We start from the raw sequence: 10,298 nt of genomic DNA on the forward strand, positions 1-10,298 counted from the left end.
ACACATCATTTGTAACTCCCTTCTTGAGATTTGTACTTTAAAGCCTTCAGATTTTCATGCTAGATGTATACCTGGGATCTTTTTAACTTTGGAGAAGTCTGAACCCTCTTGGACATCTCTATCTCTTTTTGTCTCTTTTTCTTCTCTCAGAAATAAAATAATAAATAAATAAATAAATAAATAAATAAATAAATAAATAAATAAAATAAAACATCAGCCTGACATCGATGAAAGAAATGCACAGAATCCAGAGTCTTTAAATATAAGAGTCTGATACCAACAATAGCTAAAGTGTGAAAAAGTTTCACTGGGACCTTGAGAATGACTGGAGTTGGATAGACTGGTATGCCTGGAACCCAGAGTCTGTCTTATGCCAATAAACTTCTGGGGAGAGGCCTTTTTGTAATCAGGTCAAGGATTTTTTTTTTCCTATTTTCTCCATTTTTCTGGACCTATGCAAACATTGGTGATTGCCACTATCACAACTTTACTATATTTTTTACTCTTATCTTTTAAGGAAAAAAATACAACTTACTGAACTTAAAAGCAAATTACTGTAGTAGAATGCCTGTCTCGAATACAGGCAGGGGATGGGAAGGGGGGAGGAGGTAATGTTGCACTGATGAAGGGGGGTGTTCTTGTTATGACTGTAACCCAAATATGATCATGTTACTTAAATAAATATATTTTAAAAAATAAATAAAATAAAATAAAATTAATAAAATTAAAATAAATAAAAGCTCTTTTTAACTTAAAAAAAAGAGAAAAAAAGAAAATAATCATTTGATATTTTTTCAGTATAATGTTCTCCCAACTGAGTTATTACAGCAACCATCATTGGATATTTTTAACGTGCATATCACAATGGTTCAGAAGCAAGAATTTAATACATATTTTTAAATTTCCAACACAATTTCTCTCACTATTGTATTCTATGCGGGGGTAGCTTTGAGTGATGGCTGGAAAAAGAGGTAAATGTATTCATTTCATGGATCATATGGCACAAAAGGGAATGAAACGCTGGGACTATCTACAGACTGAATGTCCAATTTGGGTGACTCAAATCTAGATATCTGAAGCGTGGAGGTTCAATTCAAGACTCCCTCTGAAATAAAAGGAAGTAGATTTCTGGATGTATGTCTCTGAGATATTGCTTTGGCACGTTGAAATGCTCCATGTCATGTTTCACAATATTTCTTGCAGAGCAAAATTTTCTTTGGATTTTAGAAGATATTTGGCATCTTTCACAAACTTTTCAAATAAATGTGAGAGCTGTTTTAAATTAGACCATTTTGTTTCTTTAGAACTCCATACTTGGATTTTTTTTATTAAGGAATAACACCTCATATATTTTATTAGTATTCAATATTTACAAATATTTCAATATTCATTATTATTATCCAAAGAAAAACATCTCTCTGAGGTTATGAGAATCTAATGTAAGTAATAATACATAGAAAGTTGTTTCAGAAAAGGTGTTATAATTGTGTGATTTGTGGTTTGCCTAAATTATATGTATTTTTCTTTTTTCTTAAAGATCAGAGGCTCTTTCTACATTTAGAATGTTTTTTAAATATTAATTGCTTTATTTAACACTGGTTATAAATGTGTTCATTATCGGGTTTAAGTCATACAATAAACAGCATCCTTTTCCTGTGCACCTTACCAAAATAATGGAACACTTCAGAATTTGCATGCCATCCTTTGCAGGGACCATTCTAATCTACTCTGCATTGTTTCAATTTTAGTATATATGCTGCTGAAGCAAAGACTGCCTAAAATTACTATTAATAATGTTTCTTTCAAGCTATCTACAACATGTCTTCATTTTAAAAAATCATGAACATATTATCTTTACAATTCTACTGAGTAAAGTGGCTTCCATAAAAAGTGGAGAAACGGGGATTATATGGGCAGAGAGTGATTCTGATTGAAAAGGCAGTATTCAGTAAAGAAATTAAAATTAAGAAATGAACTTGCATTTGAGTAGTCCTTTGACTACCTTGATAGCAGTTTTTAAGACAATATCCTTATTACTTCACAAGGAAGTGCTGTGTGATTGCTAGTGTCAATTGTAATATGGTCCAATTACTTATTTTTGGGGGTGCTTAGGATCATTATGCTTTTAGCTCTAAAACCGAAGAACATTTAGCTTGAGTCCTTCTCCAGTTCCAAGAAACACATGCTCTGTGGGTGGAATGGAGAGCTGCCTGGGACTCCACAATTCTTCCTTAACATAGAAATGACACCAGCTCATTGCTTTAAAGAATCTGTGTCCTTCTAGTGCCAGCATGTCTTCTAGGATGTTTTCTCTCCTAATGTCTAAAATGCTAGAAATGAAAATCTATAAAATCATCTTGTTGTCCTCAAGTGATCCTCCAAGACACTTGCTGTTCTTATCTACTTTTTGCTGATTTTCTCCAAGTGTCTTTATCATAGGAGAGCAAAATAATTCCTTCTACCAAGTAGCACCCCAGACTAGAAATACGGGAAACATCAAAAATCCTTGAGGATTCTGAGTATCATTCTACTTTAGACGCTTTTGTTTTTACATGATTCATATGAGGTTTTTGAAAATTTGAGAGGCACAGGTATTCTAACCACAGAAAAAAAGATTTGCAAGTATGATCTTGAATGCAAAAACAAAATTACTATTGACTATGCATTGTCACCTCTTTTGTCCAGATTCTTCTAAAAATTATTTATTATTTTGTTCAACTTCTTATATCCTGCTTACCTTCATCCTTAAAATCTCTCCTCATGATTTCAGTATCATGGTTTACCAATCTTTTCTAAAGTTGTATTCTTAGATTTGTCTCCTCAGTTATATCTGAAAATTTGATCAAGTTGTCCCATTTGGTGGGTGGAGAAAGGATTAATCCTGGAGTATATTCAGTGTTTATTACTAGAGCTCCATAAAGGGGTCACTGCTGATAGGCTTTGGGCACCCAATGGGATACTGGGGGGTGGATCTAAAATCAACTGCATAAGCTCAATTGCCTTACCCATTATAATACGTCTCTGGTTCCTGTTTTTTTATATTTAATTGAGAAAAGATTAGTCTATAATAAAACTAATTTAAGGTTTAAATTGTGTAGCTTTATAAAATAAATGAATTGAATATTGCACTAATCATGTTATATTATGCTCAATTTTATTATATATTATATTTTATTATTATAATATATTGCCAAAATTTTCTGATATGTGGATATAAATCCTTTTGTGTTCTACTAACTTCCATTATTTTATTGTAACCTGTTTCTGTTCAGTTTTGGATTTGACTTTGTACGTTCATATTCCTTTACCTTATTTCACTTAGTATATTTGTAGGTCCATCTTTGTTAATCTAGAGTGCATTGAAGGGGTCAGAGAGATAGCATGGAGGTAAAGCATTTGTCTTGCATGCAGAAGATCGGTGGTTCCTAAAGCCGGCATCCCATTTGGTCTCCTGAGCCTGCCAGGAGAGATTTCTGAGCATAGAGTCAGCGCTGCCGGGTGTGAGTGACCCAAAAACTAAAAAAAAAAAAAAAAAAAAAAAAAAAGAGTGCATTGAAAACAGTTAAAAATGCCCAGTAATGGAATTGTCTCCTCATTAACATATTTCTCATAGTTTGCTTTTTATGCCCATTAAGTTTATTCTCAAGCAACATTACAATATAATATCTTCATAAATATGCTCCATGAATCAAGTTTATATGATACATATAAATTACGTTGACTACTGAGTAAAATTCTAACCTCAGGATAGAGTCTTAGTTCATTTTGACTATTTTTTTCTTTTTCCTGTCCCTGACATCTGCAATTTTTCTACATGTTAGTGTCCCTTCGTTGGTGAATATAATCTGTCACACTTTTTTCTGAATAACCTTATATTTTCAGAATAAATCCAATGGAGTGGTAACCTCTATTAGTTATCTCCCTCTGAAGGTAACTGACAATTATGCATATGAATATTTCAAATATGGTTCATTTAAACTAAAATACCAGCCTTTAGACATTAAACACAACATGGATCATTAACTTACAGGGACACAAAAGGAATCATGTAATTTAATCTTGCATGGGGATGATATTAACAGTTAAGTGTTCACATATAGTTTGAATTGACTAAATTAACTAATAAAATATGATAATGAGAAACAAATTAACATATAACATGATAAATATAGAAAGAAATTCATATGTTAAGAAAGAAATAGTGGGCCCAGAGAGACAGTGTATGTATATTGCCTTGCATTCTGCCAAACCTTGTATGCTCTCTGTCAATGCATTTGGTCCACTAAACACTACTAGGAGTGATCCCCGATCACAGTAAAATGATTAAATTTTGAGCCATCCAGGTGTGGTTCAAAACTAAAATAAGTATATAAATAGATAAACTGGTATTTTTTTAGGATTACAATATAAATTTCTCGCTCTTAGATCTAAATAGAATATGGAAAATGATGCTCAGAAAAGTTAGTCAAAAAGATTAATTAACAAGCAAAGATAAAGAAAAGATAATCCATATTATTAATCTGATTTCTTAGTTTAAGTGGAAGAAGATCAAAAATAATTTTAATAGCAGGAGGAAGGAATAAATTAAAATATTAAACAAATCCAGGCAATAAACAAACAAAAGAGCAAAGAACACTAGAATTGTTGATTAGTGCAATGAATTATATTTCTTTTAAATATTAATGTACTGAAATTATTAAAACTGGTACAGTAAAAAGCCTAAGAAAAGACAAAATAAACCTATTAACAATATTATCATCATGATTTGCAGTGAATGATAGTAATAATGCAGAGATATTTGAAAAATAACCACATTGCTTACTTACAAATTTATTTCTCTGAATATGTATAACTGAGCTATGAGAATAGCATCTGAGGGTTAAGTACATTATATAAAAATAAATAATCCAGTGTTCCAAGAACCAAATTATGAGACTTTTTATATAAAACTAAAGTAAACTTCAAATCAATATACCAAGTAATTTAAACAAGAAGCATTTATTTTCTCAGACACCTAATGATGGAAGCTCCAAATCATAGACTATGATGGTCAATCTCTGCTAAGAGCAACTTTCTTGACTTGCATATGACCCTCTTTTTAGTGTATCCTCTGCGAACTCTTTACAATATATGAACAGAGAGAACTAACAATATCTCTTTTTCTTTTCTTATAAAGCAACACTTTCTACTTTATGTAAATTCAGTTACTTGCCTTTAAGACTTGTGCCCAAATATATCATCTTATGAATTGAAATTTTAACATTTAGAGGCACCATTTATACTACTCTTCTTTGCCTTAAAAATCTCCCTCTGCTTAATTGCAAAGTACATGAATTCTATTCAAATATAACCCAAAATATTAACTCATTTGAGTATTAGCTCTAAAACTTGAAGGGAAAGTCTCATCTAAATATGTAGGCACTAGAAAAAGTTTGAGATTGAGTATTCAATTAAATCCAAAGAAATCATTCTTTCCAGTTTTGAGCCCATAAAACTAAATGTGTTATATACTCCCCAAATTCAGTCGTAGCTTAGCATAGGGCAGAAAATTTCATTACTAAGGGGATAAATGGAGAGAAAGAGGAAAAAGTGATAGTAGCAACAACTTCTCACCTTAACAATACAATTATATTAGTTCTTAGGGTTTGAGAAAAATGTGATTCTCTCAATTCCTGGTCTTAGGGTAAGTAGGAGTCTTGAAGTGAGCAATGTCTACACCCTTTGACTCCACCAAAGTCTCTGTATAGGTGATAATTCTCTGAGTCCCTTTTGGAAGTAAAAGTTGTGTTAATTTCTGAAATGTCTTTGCAGTTCTTTCACTTTCTTGAATAATTGAGTGTATTTGCAGCCAAATGGCAATATTATTCCATCTTTCCCATTTTAGTCCAAACTGGCAGAGACTTTGCTTTCCTAAATCCAAACCAACAATATTTATATTGGTACAATTCCACTTCTATTTCTGGCTTCTACTTAAAATGGCTGATTTTTATTTATATATAAAATATATAAATATACATTCTAAATACATGTTTTATATTTATATTATATTTTACATTGATTCATATGATTTTATATATACAATTTTATATTCTGGTTACTTTGTTTACATTGTAAAACTCATTTCTATTTACAAATACATTATTCTCTATTAGTAGTCCAAAGAATTCTGTTATATTTTCAATTTATTAAGTAAAACACCCTCAGCTATATAAAAAATGCTATTGTTAATACGTTTGTCATCTATTAAATACTAGAAAGAAATTAAGTCATATATATTTTGACATTTCATACTATTCTTTACAGAATGGTTTGGTTGACAGAGATGTAACTAGAATGACCTTTAAAACTGAAATCTGGTTATCCTACATTTCATTTAAGGTGAATTAGCCACAATATTAAATCCATCACAGGTCTCTGTGACATGTGGACCCACCTTAAGTATGGCTTTGATAGCAGATCTCTAAGATGTGTGCATATCTCTATGTCCTGGGTCAAGTCAATAGATTAAAAACAGTCTTCTCTTACACTGTCTTCATTATTGCATGTACTACCTATTTGGGAGTCTACAATCGACAAATCAACTCTTTTCTCCATTATCTATATACTTCCTCAGTCTTTTTTTTTTTTTTTTTTGGTTTTTCAGGCCACACCCGTTTGATGCTCAGGAATTACTCCTGGCTGAGCTCTCAAAAATGGCTTGGGGGGACCATATGGGATGCCAGGGCATCGAACCGTGGTCGCGATCTTTCCTTGGCTAGCCCTTGCAAAGCAGACACCTTACTTCTAGCGCCACCTCGCCAGCCCCACTTCCTCAGTCTTAACTAACAGCATTTTAAGTCTTTTCATCTTCACTTAAAACAGAACCTCATTCTTGAGAGATTGAAGCATATAATCTTCATAATAAATTTGCTGCACCTCATTGCTTAGCATAGAAATAACTGGGAAACACTACAAGGACTTGGATTAGATTACTGAACTTTTCGGCATATTATCTCTGCCACCACATTTCTATATTTATCTAGAAAATAGTACATATGAAGATTTTAATTTCTTTTTTTCCTTATTGAAGGTGATCAAAACACTGGATAAATATTAATATGCATGCAAATGGATGACTTTTTGTTATACATAATTCTATATTGTGACATTTTAAAATTATAGTGGCCAGAACTGAGAGTTGTCATGTGAAACTTCCTTTTATTCATCCCTTCCTCTCTACTACATACTATTTTTTACAGAAACATGATATCTGCTAAAATTTCTATTCAATGTGTATATTGAAATCTAGACCGTAACCCCCAGTGCTGCAACATATCGCTTCTGAGCTATTATTTCAAATATGCTTTTGTTAATATTTTAAAGTTATCATTATACTGCTAGAATCTTAGTGAGGGATGTTGAATATTGTTTGTATACCTTGTGGTATTGGAAATACTTCTTTCAGCAAAACAAAGATTCTGATTTTAATATACAATAAAGTGTCAATGAAATAAGTAATTTGAGAAATCACAAATATTGCTAATTGATCGAATCCTGAAGCAGAAAATAAATATTTATTTATACTGGATGAAGCTGACTGGTTCATTAAAGACAGGTAAGGTTCTATTAAAGTGAATGAGCCTCAAGTATATTCAACTTGCCTATCTATGGTCAGTTGATTTTCTCTAGATAAATTGCCATTTTAGTTTTCTCTATTTAATTTTAATTTATTTAAATGTGAATATTGATTAAAAGCATGAAACAAGTAAATGTTTCATTCGTACCTAATGAATTAATGACTGGCACAGCCAAAGTGTATGCTCCTGCAGTAGAACTATGAAATGTGCCCTGAATATTTTTTTTAATTTCTCTACATTCCTGTCATAAGAGAATAGATAAAGATGGTCCCTCCACTTTTTTGAGTTTTGTACTTAATCTGAAACTTCAGGTTATTATTTCAGATTTTCATAATTTTCTGTGCCCATGTTTATCTAATGCCACTATATGAATACCCAATATGAATACACATTAATAAAATAATTTCACTTTTTTCACTTTAGGCTTTACCTCAAAGCTATTTTATATCATTTGATTCTATCAAATTTCATATTTTATATCATTTGATAGTGAGAATACACTATCATCATAGATTCACCTATGATGGGGTCCCAAATTTCAGTTTAAAAATATTCAGGGACAGTTGTTTCAAATACAATTGTTACCATTTATTTTTAGGTTTCTCATTGATTCTTTACTATCTGAAAGCAGATTTTACATTAATACATACAGAATGTCTATTGAAACTGTCCTTGTAATCAGCTCTTAGAAATTTAGGAAGAGGGGCCCAAGCGATAACACAGAGATAGGGCATTTGCCTTGCACGAGAGTAATCCAGGACAGACCTTAGTTCAATTCCCAACGTCCCAGATGGTCTCCGGAGTCAGGAGCGATTTCTGAGTGCATAGCAAGAAGTAACCCCTAAGTGTCACCTGCTATGGCCCAAAAAGCCAAAAAAAAAATGGAATTAAATAAAGCTAATTTAATTTGAAGAGGGAAAGTATCACCTGTGATATACTCCTTGAACATTAGATTCAGATGAATCCAAAGGAAAGATTTGGAGACAAAACAAGTTACAAATGTCCTGAATCACCCTTTGGGCCTTAAATGGTTTGTTTTTTAAACACATGTAAACTTATATTGGAATTAATACTCTTAGAAGATTCTTTCAAAGAGGTAAGTAACTTCTCTGAGGTGACTCTTCAAGTGACTGACAGTTAAAAAAATGACTCTCATAACTCCCAAATTCAGGTCAAAGAGGAGATATGGGTGTTGTAAATCCATATTCATGACAATCATATGTGTGCTTAGATACTGAAATCAGTGACTGAAAGAAATGCTTTTCTTCAAAAGCTGGTGACATTTAGAAAAATACAGTTTAGTTTTAAGCTTATAGAGTATGGAACGATAGTTCTTATTTTATATGGCAAAATGGGCCAGAATTAATTTAAGTGGACTGTGTTACAAACAATAAAAAAAATTCATATATCCATATATTATTTTGGTAACATGTATCAATGTAAAAAATTAAATTCCCTAAAAATTTCTTGCTGAAAAACAGCAGAAGAATAGAAACTTTCTCTCAATACATATGCTATTTTTAAGAAATAATACATTTACATGATTAAGAGTCAATCATTTGCTTTTCAGGTATTTTTACTATGCTGTTACTTATGTTAAGAAAACAAGACTTACAAAAGGAAAACATTCAGAGTTAATGATAAAGCACATTATAGAAAAAATGAGAAACTCATTAACGTAGGCCTATTGTGCAGTGAACTATTCTAATAGGTTTTTAGAGGAAATGATAATAACCTTGTTCCTTAAGTACAGGAATTGAATTTACCTTTTCTTTGATTTGAGGCTGCATGAGGCAGAATTCTCTATAAAGGGCACTTCATTAAGCAGAAATATCAATACTGCAGTTTGACGCTGATATATTAAAATTCAGGCACACTACCAAACTTAAGTGCCATTCCTGCCAGCCAAGGGACGACTGCTCAAATATTAACTATTCTAATTTTATATCACTAAAATGAACACAGTCAAATTTTGTCACATATAGTGTATACTACATATATCTGATTCTCTCTTCATACAAAATATAGATATTACTTGTTTCAGTGTTTAGAATTTTGCACATATGGTTCATTATCTTGTATATGAACATTTTGTTTTATACCAACTGAAACTCTGTAGGGTAAGATATTGTATATGTAAATATTTGTATAGCACCTGTAGGAGTTCAGAATCAAGAGTTAAATGATAGATTTCTTGACATAGAAATGCTTCTGAGATAATACTATGCAGATTCTGTAAAAATACTGTTACCAATTGAAATTGAAGAATTGACTTGAGATCATTAGTTTATAATCTGCTGATTATAATTTTAACAATATAAAATTCAAACAAATTAAGAATTAATAAAAATATAAAAGAGCAATTTCTAGTTAATACATCTCAAATATCCCAATTCATTTGCATTAGAAAATACTTACATTTTTTGTTAAATTATACAGAATATTTGGAAATAAAGACGAGGTTAATTCCTTTAAAAGTTCTGAGTAATTAAAATAATATTCATACTACCTATTTTTAGACTTATTTTAATATGAGGTAATTTGTGTTCCCCATAATACCTTAAACAAAATACTCAATGTTATGTATTCATAATTAAATATTAAAACTTATTTTAATTATATTTATATCATATCAGTTGTATGTTATTAAACTGCTGCTATGAAATAAATTACCCTAAATAT

General features: G+C 31.2%; 1 pseudogene; it reads right to left on the reverse strand.

The window, feature by feature from the left end:
* Positions 1-1,667: 1,667 nt before the first annotated feature.
* On the reverse strand, positions 1,668-1,768 carry LOC126002337 (uncharacterized; annotated as a pseudogene).
* Positions 1,769-10,298: the final 8,530 nt, after the last annotated feature.

Source organism: Suncus etruscus, chromosome 2 (genome assembly GCF_024139225.1).
Source record: "Suncus etruscus isolate mSunEtr1 chromosome 2, mSunEtr1.pri.cur, whole genome shotgun sequence".
Classification (NCBI taxonomy): Eukaryota; Metazoa; Chordata; class Mammalia; order Eulipotyphla; family Soricidae; genus Suncus; species Suncus etruscus.